Genomic DNA, 14,749 nt, shown 5'->3' with positions numbered 1-14,749 from the left:
ATTCAGCAAGGCGCTTGTGTTTTTATATTGCATAGATTCTGCCCTCTTCCTTTCTAACTCCAAATGGGTAGGAACATATGATCATCTACTTCTAACATTTGCTACACTTCTTAATTACTGCAGAGATCAAGGATTAGAAACACAAACCAGGCCCACTGCCCAGGGAGTTCCGGTCTACTTCTGAGTGGAAAGATATGTTGTGGCCCACTTCCCTGGCATAATGCTAAAGATCAGTATCTTTATATCACAAAGCATATCAGCATATTCATCCCTCATTTCACAGCCGTACACTGTAATGGTACTGGTCTGCCCTTGGCTCAATTACAGAGCCAACACATTGTCTCAGGTCATTGGGGACCAGATAATTCACATAAAGGACAATTGGTAGAAGTACAAGTACGTATTACAATCACAAAAGTTGTGATGCCCTTGGAATGCTTTTTATTATTAAGTTGGAAAACACTCAGGGGAAGGGGAGTTTATTAAGAGCATTAATGACTTCAGTTACTCTACAACTGTTGTATTGTGATATATCATTCATATTTATGCCAGCCAGAGTAGCATGCAGACCAATTGCACCCGTGATTCCTTGGAGGCAAGCCCCACGAAGTACAATGGGGCTTACTGCCAAGTAGCTGCATAGGACGGCACCCTTAATCATGTATATATTTGTGTATGCAACCATTGCATCATCTTGCCTCCACCACCCCAGCAGTCTTGGGCTACAAAATTGCAGTAGCCTGATCATCGGTGACAATGGTTTGAATCGGCCTTCCCCAACTCGATGCCTTCCAGATGGTTTGGACAACAGCTCCCATTGCCCTTTACAGTTCGCCACACTGACTAAGGTTGATGAGAGTTGGAAGAAGAAGAAGAGTTTGGATTTGATGTCCCGCTTTATCACTACCCGAGGGAGTCTCAAAGCAGCTCACAATCTCTTTTCCCTTCCTCCCCCACAACAGACACCCTGTAAGGTGAGTGGGGCTGAGAGACTTCAAAGAAGTGTGACTAGCCCAAGGTCACACAGCAGCTGCATGTGTGGGAACGGGGAATCGAACCCTGTTCACCAGATTATGAGTCCACCGCTCTTAACCACTACACCACACTGGCTCACCAGCAATGTGAGTTAGAGTTCACCAGGTTGAGGAGGGCCAGAATAAATTGATCTGGTGCCTGGGAGACTGAAAAAACAAAAAAGAACCCAAAGCTGCAAAGGTGATATGTGCCTGTTGGTGGAACTGTATGTGCCTCCTTCCACTTGCCTCTATGGGTGTTTTTTGAAGGGGAAGGAACTATATGTTAATTTGTGTAACTTTTAATCACTAGACCTAAACACCCATCAGATTGGTAGCTCTGTTGCTGCCTGATTCATGGAACTCATAGCGTCATAGAACTATAGAGTTGGAAGGGATCCAGTGGATCATCAAGTTCAACCCCCTGCAAAGCAGGAGCTTTTTGCTCAACGTGGGGCTCAAACCCACAACCCTGAAAATAAGAGTCTCATGCTCTACCAACTGAGCTATGGAAGTCCTCATTTTCAGCAGCCTTTCTCTCCCCCCCCCCCGCCCACCCCACATTTATTCCCATGTATCCCAGACTTTGCCAGCCTGGTGCCCTGCTGTTTTGGCTGATGGCAATTATAGCACACAATAGCTGGAAGGCACCAGGTTAGCGATGGTTGATGAATTCCAGGGAACCTGAAACTTTGCACACTATTTTGCGACCTTTTAGATTGTCTTGCATAGCTATTGTCCTAAGAAAACCTTTGGGATTTTTCTGGTGGGCCAAAATAGCTACCTTTTACTTTGTGACTTAGGAGATACCAGATTTAAGCTGGAAAGGGAGCATGTTCTACTACCTGAAGATGGAAATTTATTCTTTTTCTTAGTGATCATTCACTCCAACCTACTTTCCTCATTTTGGGAGGTGGTGCCATGGTCTAAACCACCGAGCCTCTTGAGCTTGCCGATCGGAAGGTCGGCGGTTTGAATCCCCGTGATGGGGTGAGCGCCCATTCCTCGGTCCCAGCTCCTGCCAGTTCAAAAGCACGCCAAAAAGTGCAAGTAGATAAATGGGTATCGCTCCGGTGGGAAGGTGAACGCCGTTTCTGTGTGCTGCTCTGGCTTCGGTGTTCCATTGCGCCGGAAGCGGCTTAGTCATGCTGGCCACATGATCCAGAAAAGCTGTCTGAGGAGCAGACCAAACGCCGGCTCTCTAGGCCGCAAGATGTAAAGCGAGATGAGCGCCACAACCCCGGAGTCATTCGCGACTGGACTTAACTGTCAGGGGTCCTTTACCTTTTTTAGCACACCACCTAAAAGTAATCTCTGTTTCTATAAGGACTGTGTAGTTTGTATTCATTCCTCTTCTTTGTCTACCAAAAGAACCTGTGTCTTTTCTCTAAAGATGGAGGCAGAACTGAGTAACAGCTGGCTGTAGTATTTGCAAGGATGCAAGATCAGCCATTATGTGTTTCCTTGACTGTGAAACAAAGATAAATGGATTGCTCCTGCCTGAGTATTGCATAGTCAGCATTTCTTCTCATTTCAAATCCCCCACAAAACTGGCTTCTGCTGTCAAGGATTCCTTGAGGCATAGGGGTCACAGACAAATGTCCTTTCTGTGACTGCCAGCTTCCATCCCAGAGTGCACTGTATGCAATAATTCTTGTAACAGGAATACTATGTTGGTAAAAGTAATTCCATACTTGTAGGAATGTTCCCATAGCATCTTATTATGCAGCACAGAAAAATCAATCTCCATTGTAGCTAGAGGAGAATAATTTAGGGCTCCTCTGGAGGGCCAGTTTATTCAGCATTCATCCTGATTCGCTTGAACAAAGCTAACATGGGGGGTTAGACTCTGGCTCCCATCCAGGTGACCTTTTTACCATGCATTCATGATGACATATGCTCATGAAAGTATTGGGGCAGTGATACACGATACCACTTTTCAGTACGGTTGGCACCTGCAAAAAATTGGGGTGTGGGCATACTGGAAGGAATTTGGTGCAGCACTAAAGTGATTATTTTGGCTTTTGGCTTTCAAGATGGAATGATTATTCACCCCCCCCCCAACCCCCTGCATCCCATGGGTTTGCTCAACCTCTTCTAGCCAATTTCAGAGAGGAGAGAGGGGAAAGCCCCATTGAGCAAGTGGACGTCCTTGTGCAGTTCTTCCGGTGATAGGACTCATTAGTTGAACCCTGCCCACTGCTTCGTTTCCAATTAATGCACGTCCCTGCTGAAATCCTGTAACTTTTTATACCACAAATGTTCCGAGATGGGGTGTTGTCCCACTTTTGTTATGCTTCAGCACAAGAGTTTGCTGCCGGGCGCAGTGGCGTAGCGTGGGTTGTCAGCACCCGGGGCAAGGCAAGTAATTTGCACCCCCTAACCCGTGGATTTGCGCCCCCTAACCCTAACCCCCAGATGTTGTGCCCGGTGCGGCCGGCCCCCCCTGCACCCCCCACGCTACGCCACTGGCCGGGCGACAATAGGGAGATGGTAGTAGGGATGCATCACAGAATAGCTAATAATGCAGAACGGTGTGTGGACAGCACAATATAAATCCACCAGTAACACACCGTTATTGTGTCCATGACACGTTGCAGAAGACACCTGCAAAGATACACCAGCCTGGAGGGGCCCTGTCTTTTTGCTCTGCTTTGATTGGGGTTGGCGGATATATATCTATGAACCTTCATCCTGCATTTGTCCTGATTTGCTTTCAGGATGTTTAGATGTCTTCCCATTAATCATTTGTTCATTCTACACTTTTCAAGTTGTTTTTAAATGTATCTGTTGCACTACAGGCACTTTAATCTACTTCAGTATGCTCTTGAATCCCTCCTGCAAAATATTGAGAGTCTGGGGGCACCCTGTTAGTGCTGAGAAATGCTACATTTGCCCATTAAGCTCAGAACTGGCATGCCTCTGTGCAAGGGGTAGGATGCGAACAACTCTGGTCAATAAAACCTTTTGGCATAGACCAAAAGGAGAATACATCAACTATCCTTGTCTTGAGAGCAGCTGGTCTGGCTATCCTGTTACTTTTCTTCCTTTTAGTCAGTCTGGGTCCTTGTTTCTTTAAGGAACATTGCATTCTAAGTATAGGTTTTGGGTTTTTTTAAGGGCAAGAACACCTTCTGATCGTCACTTCCATCCCAGCAAGAACACCCGCAAGGGACGATCAGTCTGGACATCCAGCAACCAAATATAAAGCCCTGCTAAGAACTCTGTGTTCCGGTAGTTGATAATATTGATCTCCCTCTGCTACCCTTTTCCTCCCCTCTCCCCTCCTCCCCTCCCCTCTCCTCTCCTCCCCTCCCTTCCCCTCCCCTCAAGGGTCTGTTTACTGCTTCTTATATATATACAGTACCTGCCAGCGAAATGATGGAAACACATTTTTTATCAGAAAAGGATTATAATTGACTTCTGTCCTGAGTTCGTGCAAGCAGGAACGCTGGTGAAAGTTGGGTGGGGGAGAGAAGAGATATCTGCTGATTCTCTGTTCCCACTTCATCCTCTTAATAATCTGCTTTGAAACATTGGGGCGCCCTTCAGGACAGTGGGGATCAAAGATGGAATTTGCAAAAACACCTTCTCCCTTTGTCTCCTTCTGCCACAAGAAGCCCCTGCTGCATAATAAAATAGCCAAGTGACAGTTTTGCTCACCAATATCTACTTAACTGGCTATTCTTGCACCAGGAACTCTTTGGGACAAGAATTGTTTATTTTGCGCCAGGTGTTTTGTTTTGTTGCACCCTGGCAAAATCTGGTCCAGTCCAGTACAATTCTTACCCATTTCAGAACAAAAGCGTGTGATTTTAAACATGTGCTTAAAATAACTGGGAAATGCTACTTTGGCTAAATTAATGATGGTTAAGCTCCTGTTGCTCAGTCCCTGCTCCTGCCAACCTAGCAGTTCGAAAGCACGTTAAAGTGCAAGTAGATAAATAGGTACTGCTCTGGCGGGAAGGTAAACAGCGTTTCCGTGCACTGCTCTGGTTCTCCAGAAGCGGCTTAGTCATGCTGGCCACATGACCCAGAAGCTGTACGCTAGCTCCCTCGGCCAGTAAGGCGAGATGAGCGCCACAACCCCAGAGTCGGTCACGACTGGACCTAATGGTCAGGGGTCCCTTTACCTTTACCTTTAAGGTTGCATTCTAAGACATCAGGAGTGAGGAAGCTGTGGTTGGATTCAAATGTTGTTGGATTCAAAATCTGATCAGCTCCATCTAGTGTGTGGTTGACCATATTGGGTGATGGAGTCTGTCATCCAGCAATATCTGGAGGGCCATAGGTTCCCCAATTCTGCCACACACACTTTCTGGGACTAAGCCCCACTGAACGTGACAGGATTGCCATCTGAGTAAACACCAATTGGATTGTGTCAAATAGCACTTGGGCAGCTTGTCTGAAACCAGCAAACATTATGGATACTTTGATTACTGGGCAACGTGTGACAAAATGCCATTTTTTTGAGGCAATCATTCAGGAAGATACCAGTAAACTGGTGTGAGTGATGGGTCTGCAGAAACTTGAAGCCATCACTATCACACATTCACTACCCTGTTGCCAAATAGCCCTGTTTTCTTGCATGTTTTCTGAATACACACAGCACAGGGCTGGGCAGCAGCACATCAGGCCAACCCCAAGCCAACTTTGCCTGTGTGAAAACAGTCTTTTGTCTCATGATAAGCACTTCAAAGCCAAGCTCAGAATTATCTTATTTCACCAACTGCAATAAGAAAAGTGCAGGAATAGGAGCATTCCCCACCCAGCCAGCATATAAATTCAAAGTAGCCAAGAGGCACACGGAAACCGAGCAAGAAAAAAAATACAAAAAGTGAAAGCAATTTCAACCTTAAGCCAGCTGAAAACCAATGGAATTGACAAAGTTTGGGGGTTAAAGACCGTCCTCTTCTGTCCTTATATTAATCACACTGCATTAAGTCAGAGGAGGTGCCTTTCTGCAAGGGCATATGCTTCTTTCACAAGTTCATACCAGACCATTGGACTAGAAGGTCCTACTTAAGAAAATCTAAATGTAATGCTTTCCCCTGCTAACTAGAAGAAGTATGCGGGCGAAGAATGGTGAAATGTGCATGTAGGTTGTCACATGTCACAAATGCATTTGTTGCATTGCAAATGCATGTGCTGGGAACCTGTGTGTAATTGACCTGTGTGCCCTTCCAGAACATAAACAAGGGCTCACAAACCACTTGGGAGAGGAGAAATGGAAGGGCCGGGGGCATGGGTGTTTGAAGCATCCTTTCCGTGCAGAGTGAAGGGACCCTGGGATGGCATCTCCCACAAAGGGTACTCTTTAGTCAATTTCTGCTGGGTGGAGGATGCTGGGACATGTACAAACCGTCCCTTCCCTGTGCAGGAAATGGAGGCTTCAAGCCTCTCCTCCTCCTTTCTCTGGTAATGTTTGAGGTTCTTTAGATGGGCAAGGGAGGTGGGTAGTGGAGATGGCAGCAAGTGCTTCAAGCTCCTGTGTGTGTTGCACACACACACAAATCAATCCCTTGTGCTCATTCACTTGGGAGTGTTTGCAAAGGAGCCCCTTTCATGGCTACTGTGGTGTTGATATTGCTGCTGAAGGAGCACAGGAAAGCAGTTAGCTACACTGGGGTGAACTCTGGTGTAACTACTGATTTGGTCTGCCTGGTCCTCCTATCTTGCTCTCTGTCGAGTTTCATGTGTGTGGGGTCATGCCTTCCGCATCCTGCCCATCCAAGTAGAACTGGGCTATGAAGTGGATCCAGCATACATCAGGATCATGGGTCAGCTTTGAGTTCCACCACAAAAGATTCCAATAACTTTAAAACCTCTGATTGTAAGAGAAAGAACAACACTTTATGGAACACGTTTGCAATAAGAGAAATGCAGCTTGCAGTGGACCTTGCTCTTTAGCCTGAGGAAAATGCTGTGGCCAACACGATTCAAGTCTGCTAGCGCATATTGTGCTGCTCAATAGCACATGCCAGCTGGATTATTCCTCCCCAGGGAATACTTGTGTGCATATGGCAGCATGATCACCTCCTGCAACTAAACCTTCCTACAGCCTACCAGGCTATCTTCATGTCTGCAGCTGGCTCAGCACCCTCTCCCTTCCGAGACATTCTATTTCCCCCCTGTGCAATATTAAATTGGCATTTAAAATGGAAGCATTGGGTTTTAGATATTTTAAATGGAACCACGTTAAGGCACTTTTGCCAAACACCAGACTGGGGCTGCCGTTCTGTGAATAGTTTACCTGGGAGCAAGCCCTACTGAACACAATGGGGAACCTACCTCTGAATAAACCTGCATACAAGTACCCTGTCAATTTACAAAGCGGCACTTCTAATGTTTTGAAATAGGGGTAGGAAAAGTCAGAGCGGATGTTCTGGAAAAACAAACGTCTTTAATATGCAATTCCAATTCAGCCAGGAATTAACTGGTGCCTGAGCTGAGTTGAAGCTGTGCAGGAGTATGGTTGTGATCACTTCCTGTTGAGGTTTAGGCTGTCAGTGGCTTTACTCCTTTGAAGGAGTGGGAAACCTATTGAAATGATCTGTGTGCAGAAGCTGGTGGATTCCTGAGGGTTCTGGTGAATTTTCCAGCTGGTGTAGATGGCATTCCTTTTGAAGTTCTGGTTGCTCTCTGTAATACAGGGAGGACTCGGGTGGTTGAGCAGAACCTGTGCAGCTCCATGGTATACCCATAAATTTGAGGGCCATGAAGCAAGCACAAAAATGGGTGGAGGGCCAGTCCACAGCCTTGAGCTTCATCTGCTGTAACAGTGGAGTCAAGGTCTCAGTGGATACAAGTGATTTTATCCTCACTTATCCTAAGCAAGTCACAGTGAGCTACCATCAGTTCTACCACCTCCTTTGGGCCAGACTGTAAAATGACTTGCAGTACATGGGGAAACTCTTCTGGACAGTGCAATGAGGAGGCAGCGGAGGCAGCAAAGTATGCTGCCTCTGCTGCCTTCACTGCCACTGGCTAGGCTCTCTGATGAGCCTCACCAGTGTTCAGTTGCATTTGGCTGGAGTTTTCCTTCACCCACGTTTGAATTGTCTCTCCAGCTTGTTTCCTTGCCCTAAGCACAGAACTATACCAGGGAGCCAAATGGGTTTCACAAAGAGGGAGGACGTGCCCAGGAGAGATTGTGCCAACAGCCCCCCACTTGTATTCACAATCCTTGTTCATAAGAAAGTCAGTTGCATCTAAATTATAATACAGTGGTACCTCTAGATGCGAACGGGATCCATTCCGGAGCCCCATTCACATCACGCGTGTCTGCATGTGCGCGGGTCACGTTTCGGCGCTTCTGCACATGCGCGTGACATCATTTTGAGCGTCTGCGCAGGCGCAAGTGGCGAAACCTGGAAGTAACGTGCTCCGTAACTTCTGGGTTGCCGCAGAGCGCAACTCAAATGCGATCATCCTGAAGCACATTCAACCCGAGGTATGACTGCAATTCCAGTGGGTAAAATGAGGCCTAGTACTTCAGTTGCAGAGAACCATGGAGGTACTACCAAGTAACTAGAGAAAATACTCTGCCAATCATATTCATTTGGAACACAGCAAATCTAAATGAAGGGCAGTTTTACCCAGTGCTATTTTCTAGAAAAAAAGAGGTGCTGGAACTCACCATGAACACCTCTTAGAATGGCAATGGCACCACATGAGAGGTGCCAGAATGGAGTTCCAGTGAGTTCTGGCTCAAAAAAGCCCTCGTTTTACCTGCTTTTGGGGTGGCCCCTGCTCCTATGCATCTAACCACACTTTGATCTGCAGCAACTAACAGGTGGTAGTTAAGATTTCGTTCCCTCACATGAAAATACCATATTTTTATGTGTATAAGACACCCACATGTATAAGACGCCCCCTTTTGGGGGGGACTCAAATTTAAGAACATGGGGGGAGATGGCTCCATTTAGATTTAGATAAATTTATTGTCATTGTCCGTATATACACAGTATACACAACAACGAAAATCAAACACCCACCCAAAGACCGGGTTCACATATACATTTGCACGTATCTCCGACACTCTCATCCTATTCAGACATAATCTATAAAAAACATAACATAATCCAGAATATAACATGACCTATTAAGGCATAACATAACCTAAAACCTATCTCATTCCTTCCTACTCCTACTCCCTACTCCCTATCTCATTCCTTCCTACTCCCTCCCTATATATACTCCATATATATGACCCACACTTTTAAACATATTTTTTAAAAGAAAAAACCTAGACTTATACACAGAAAAGTATGGTGTATAAGTACTCATGATTTATGCAAGGCTTGTTTGTTAAAGACGCAGGCGCAAGCAAGGTCTGCTTTGCTGTCAGTTGGCAACCCTATTGAAGAGTGATGCCAAAAGAGGTGTAGCAAATGTAGTTAGTTGGGCCCTGTGACCAAAACATCTGAAGAAGCAGAATCACAGGTGTCTGTCGTGCGATTTGAAGTGGTTTCTTTCCCGCAAAAGCCCCAATAAATCTGTTCATTTCTAAGGTGCCTTCAAGATTGCTGTTGCCGTTTTAATGCCAAAGACAGACATGGCTGCCTGTCTTGGAATTAATTGCTAGTGAGATCTCTGTCCAGCCATAATAACACAGTCCCTGCTTTTCCCACTAACACATTGATCTTCCTCTATCTATGTTCCCATCTTGTGTTCCCTCAGATTCTGCTGTGCAGCTTTAGATACACGCATACCCTATTTATGAACGACTCCATTGACTGGAAATCGGAGTCTTAGATGCGTACCTGCGCTTAATAATAAATGCATTGTTGAAAGCACAAAAGGTCAGAGGTCACGGGGATGGTGATGATGCATCATGCTCAGCTTGGCATTCAACACCTCTCGTGTACAAAACCCATCCCAGGCACATCAGCCAGGAACAACACTTGTGCCTCCTCCCTACTTCCTGCCCAACAAGGGCGGATCCTTTACCATCTCATGAAGACAGCTGCATTTACCCTCTAGCCAGGACAGTGCTGCACACAGCACCCTCCAAATCGGTGCTCGGCTCCGGAATCAACCGAGCGCATCAACATGCAAAGAGCCCACCTCCCTTCCTGCCCCCACCCAAAGGAAAAAGAAGAAGACGCAGCCACAGTGGAAATCTCATTAAAATGCATATGCGCCAAAGGATCTCTTGGAGGCCAAGGCTGATCCTGCTTCCCATGTAATTAAACTGGCAAACCACGGTTGCTGTGACAGCCGCTGACACAGACACCGGAATACTGACTCCGTTGCTTATTGCTGAAGGATACAGAGAGAGGGTTTTTTCTCCGTGGGCAGATTTGCACATAACATTGCTGGTCTCTCTCTGTGAATCATTACGGGGCGAAATCAAGCTTTACCTGTGATTCCCCACCCACAAAGCCCCCAATGTATTGCTTTCGAATCAAAATGGGGGAGAATGGACAAGTCAGGGAGTGGCATTTGCCTTCTAAGAAGCCCACAGGTCCGAACAATCTGAATAATATACATAATACAGGGTGGGGCAGGGGAGATATCAGTACCTGTCAAAAGATGGAGTTCAGCCTGTTTCAAGGAAGGTTAATCGCAAGCATGTCGAAAGGTTTAGCCATTAGGTGTGTCTTGCAGAACCTGCTACACTGTTGAGATACTTGATATGTGTCCTCCCTCCTCCTCCTCTTCTTTTTCACAATGTCTCCTATGTAAAAACGACTGTTTCACTGGGATGAAACGGTACAGCCAATACAATATGCCACGCCGAGGCAAGAGAACAAATTAATATTACAAAAGCAGCATTCTGCCGTGCTGAAGATGTTCCAGAAGAACAGCACGTCCCCGCCACACTCTGATGAGCCCCCTCTCTCCTCGTTTTCTTGATCTGCCCCGTTGTTTTCTCACCATTTTTTCTTTTTGGGTCTGTGTGCATCAAATAAACCCACCAAAGCATCGAGGGTGGGGGTGGGGGTGGGGGTGGGGTGGACAAAAGCAACGTTAACACTTGTAGCTGACAGGAGGACCAGCAACCACAGCTTATGACCACAGGTTTGCAAGAGAGAAATCTCTCCCGTGCGTTCCAGAAAATGCAGATTTTAACGAGGGAAACAGAAACACACGATGGGCAAGATGTTAAATGGCTTTCCATTCAAAATGGAACAAAACCTTCCTAAAATGATGCCGTTTGTGTTCTGCATGCGTCTAAAATTAATTGCCAGCTAGGTGCGCCAGCAGGAGAGAGGAACAATCAATAAGCTGGCCTGATGGTGCGACTGCTACAAAGCTAGGAGAGGAAATATTCTCTTTTAAGTCCATCGTCTTACCTGGAAAGAAGAATGATGAATTACAGGACAAGCAATGCCATTATCCATAGATCTTCATATATGGGTTTTCCTGCTTCAGCTGTTCAGGTTCCTCAGGATAGTAGCTTTCCAAAGTCTCCCATTTTTACACTTGTCTCTTTGACAAACCGATCCAGCCCTAAAACCAAAAAGGAAACCTTTTTTGCAGTAATCTTCTGCCCTGGCGTCTTCCTTTGAGAATCACTCTGTGTTCCCCAACATCCGTAAGGGGGAAAAAAATGCTGGTGAGAGATAAAAAAAGAAAAAATGAAAGAAGCAAGTGGGGGGGAGAGAGATTTATATATAAATAATGAAATAAAATGAGGCAGCAAATTAAGGGATAGCCCCATCTACTGGCAAAAAAGAACGAATGCTTTTCTGCCGCCTTGTTTTTACACCCCTGTGGCAGGAGCTGCATTGTTTAGTCACATATTATCATTCTATGGGCTAAAAATATGCTGGCCTTAAAAGAAGGAAACGGCAAACATTTCATCTGATTACAGCATTTCAAATGGGAGATGAGCTATAAAAGTGATTTGACCCCATTTGGAGAAGCTGGGATGATGTCACATACAGCCACAAGTAGGATTAATTGTATTTTAAAGTTTTTAACCTGCTGTGTGGAACAGTCAGGTCTGGAAGACAAAGAAGGCAAGGAGTTTGTCTTGCCTCCTTTTACCAAAACTCTTTCCTGATATTCACTGTATAGAGAGATACCTTGCTATAATCCTCTCCAGATCAGAATATATTTACATAACTTTCAGGATGGTGTTCAGTCTTTGGGGAGTCTCCAGTGCAGGGGAGTTCCACAGGCAACTATTGTGGATGTCACTCTGTGTGCCCTTTCTACACAACCTTTTGCAAGGAAGCCAAATCAAGCTAGGGGTGGGGTGGGGACAGTATAAGTCATTGCAGAATATCAAGAACAGAAACTCAGGGTTACTAAATACAACTCACTTCTGAGTAGCCATGTCTAGGGTTGCATGGTCAGTGCTATTGGGATGTTCCTTGCTATAATAAACCATCAGAACTTGGAAGAGTCTACACCACTTCCGAAATCCTTTTGGCCATTGAGGAGTTGCCAGATAGGTGGGTTCTACAATTGCAAAAGAGAAGCTGAGAACATCCCTCACTGTGAAACTATTATTCAGGCTCCATGCATTAAAAGTACAGTGGTACCTCGGGTAACATACACTTCAGGTTACATGCGCTTCAGGTTACAGACTCTGCTAACCCAGAAATAGTGTTTCAGGTTAAGAACTTTGCTTCAGGATGAGAATAGAAATTGTGCTCCGGCGGCGCAGCAGCAGCAAGAGGCCCCATTAGCTAAAGTAGTGCTTCAGGTTAAGAACAGTTTCAGGTTAAGAACGGACCTCCGGAACGAATTAAGCACTTAACCCAAGGTACCACTGTAATGGGGTGAACATTATATGCTGTCTTCTGTATACTCCTTATTTTGCATGGGGCCTCAGAATGTATACTCAAGTTCACTTAACACATCAATGGCCCCTTTGATTCCCTTTGTTTACCTTATTCATCTGGGGACACTGAGGTCCAGCTCCGAGGGCCTTCTGGCAGTTCCCTCACTGCGAGAAGTGAAGTTACAGTGAGCCAGGCAAAGGGCCTTCTCGGCAGTGACACCCTCCCATCAGATGTCAAGGAGATCAAGAACTACATACATCTGAAGGCAGTCCTATATTGGTAAATGTTTAGTGTTTGATGTTTTATTATGTTTTCTATATGTGCTGTAAGCCGCCCAGAGTGGGGCTGGGGCAACCAAGCCAGATGAGCAGGGTATAAATGAAAAAAATGTTGTTGTTGAAAAATAAAAGGATGGAAATATGCACTCTTTCAATAAATGAATGGAGATAAAATGGAGATTCAAATCTGTATTTTTGAACGTATATTCATAACAAGGTGATTCTTGTCATGGTTATTCTAGATGAATTGGTCTGCAGTTAAATGGTGCAAACTTTTGCATTAATTGCCTGTGGTGGTTTTGCTGTTGAGCATACTGAAATGGGTTCTTTTAGGGTTACTTCTGGGCTCTTAACATTTTGTAATCTAATTTCACTGCCACTACCTTAGTAAAAGTGTAGTTAAAATTCATGAAGGTTGCTTGGAATGATTCTCTTGAAAGTTTGCTCCACCTCATCAAGAAAGTTAGGTTCTAGCTAATACAGAAAAGGGGCTAATGCAGTGATTTGTGGACCAGTTACAAAGGAAAACTTTTAGCCAATAGTGAGACAAAACTTGTTTTAGGGATGATCATTTAAACTTTACTGACTTTGTGGTTTTTGAGGCTAATGCATTGAAGCCAGTTTTGGGTTCGAACATTGTGCTATCCTTATAAAGCAGAGCTTTCCAAACTTCTCATGTTGGTGACACATTTTTAGACACGCATCATTTCACGACACAGTGATTCAGTTTTATTAGCAAACCAGAGGTTAAACTGACCCCATTCCAGCCCCAGGTGGAGCGTGGGGAGCATTCGTGCCACATACCTACACACTGCATCCGACACACAGTTTGGAAAGCTCTGCTATAAAGAGACCAGAAATCAGCACCAAGGAGAGCGCTGCTAAAACGGCAATTTACAGACAAGAATCTTAAGCCACATGCTTTTGATATGCTTCGTCCTTCTTTTTTATTTCATACATCATTTTTTTGCGAGTGGTGCAGGTGGTCTGCACACCACATTTTTGGGGGGCATAGCCTTTGTGTTACAAAAATAACCTTACGTGTGAAAGCTATTACGTGTTGTTGTTTTTTGTCAGGGATAGGAATGGAGCGAAGCATGGCTAAAAGAAATCCACAGCACTATTTACAGTGTAATAAACTGTGCTATAAACCAATGCCGTGTAATGCGATAGGAATTACTTGTAGGCTTGATCCAGATGTTGTGGACTCCAAATCTCATAAATCGCAGTCAGCATGGCCAATAGTCAGGGGTGATGGGAATTGTAGTCCAGAAGGCCTGGAGGCCACTCTGTTGGCTACACCTGCACACTGCTGCTGGAGGAAGGGAGAAAGGCAAGTTTTGCTCATTATTTCTCCCTTTGGTTGTCCCCTGTGTTCCCCTGAAAATCTGCTCTGGGGGATTTAAGGATCCTCATGAGATCCTTAAACAACATGAGAGTTTGCTCAAGGATCTGGGGGGGGGGGGTGAGGACTGGTGAAACCTCCTCCAATGGGACTCTGCTGGATTAGAGTCTCCATTGCTTGCTGAAGAGTACATCTGGAACCAACCCTTTGTCTGATATAAGGAGAATCCTTATCAGGAATCAAAACAAATGCAGCATGGTTCAGGACCTCAGCACAGAGATAATCAGCATAACATTGCACAAAATTTGGAACCAAGGTAACGCACAATACTCTAAGTTCTTTTCTATACAGGCATTGCATGCACTGTTGATT

The 14,749-nt window shown here is 45.3% G+C and overlaps 1 protein-coding gene across 1 annotated transcript in view; it reads right to left on the bottom strand.

Moving 5' to 3' along the window:
* LOC310703391 (sodium channel protein type 2 subunit alpha-like) overlaps window positions 1–11,619 on the bottom strand; it is a 97,201-nt gene extending 85,582 nt beyond the window's left edge. The window contains 2 exon segments of the mRNA XM_083495744.1: window positions 10,541–10,695; window positions 11,315–11,619. The gene's annotated coding sequence lies outside the window, so the exon portion shown is untranslated.
* Window positions 11,620–14,749: the final 3,130 nt, after the last annotated feature.

Source organism: Podarcis liolepis (assembly GCF_965112155.1).
Source record: "Podarcis liolepis genome assembly, chromosome: 1".
NCBI classification, from domain to species: Eukaryota; Metazoa; Chordata; class Lepidosauria; order Squamata; family Lacertidae; genus Podarcis; species Podarcis liolepis.
The sequence above is the reverse complement of the archived record's forward strand: the minus strand, read 5'-3'. Positions and strand labels throughout refer to the sequence as shown.